Raw genomic sequence first — 600 nt, 5'->3', positions numbered from 1 at the left:
GAGACTTGGCTTTGTGGACACTTTTCAGAGAACAAATTTGTTAGCATAAAAATAAAGCCAGAAAATGAAGAGCTGTTTAATCACTCAATTGGATTTTTCTGCCAGCATATTTTTTTTCTCTGCAACCCACTGCTAAATTGTGCTTCCTAGCTGTTTTTTATAAAATCACTGAATCAAATCTAACTCTGATTACATCAGAGAAGGCCAGGTACCCTACACAATAAGAGGGGGTTTGAAATTTTGACTTGTCTACTTAAATATCACCAAAATCTGATCACAAGGTCAATTACGTCCCTGGGTGGGATTGAACCACCAACCTTTCGGTTAATAGCCAAACACACTAACCGATTGCGCCACAGAGACACTTTGCAAAAAGTACATACTGACAAAGGCTAATAAGCATACATCTAGAACGTTTCCTAGAAAAACATTAAAAAATCAATAATCTGGAGAGTTTTTGTAAGATGTTTCTTCCATCAACCAACGAATAAACACATTGGTACTTTCCCATGATGAGTGAGTGCTTCAGGATCTCTTGCACTTACATGTGCAGCAGAGTACTGCAATGGAAGCATGCTGGACCCATAACCCAGAGGTAGG

At 38.7% G+C, this 600-nt stretch overlaps 1 non-coding gene across 1 annotated transcript; it reads right to left on the bottom strand.

Moving 5' to 3' along the window:
* Nucleotides 1-289: 289 nt before the first annotated feature.
* TRNAN-AUU (transfer RNA asparagine (anticodon AUU)) lies at nt 290-363 on the bottom strand. The gene has a single exon. It is a non-coding gene; the product is annotated as a tRNA-Asn (tRNA).
* Nucleotides 364-600: the final 237 nt, after the last annotated feature.

The sequence above is a fragment of the Pseudophryne corroboree genome, unplaced genomic scaffold (genome assembly GCF_028390025.1).
Source record: "Pseudophryne corroboree isolate aPseCor3 unplaced genomic scaffold, aPseCor3.hap2 scaffold_1236, whole genome shotgun sequence".
NCBI lineage: Eukaryota > Metazoa > Chordata > Amphibia > Anura > Myobatrachidae > Pseudophryne > Pseudophryne corroboree.
The sequence above is the reverse complement of the archived record's forward strand: the minus strand, read 5'-3'. Positions and strand labels throughout refer to the sequence as shown.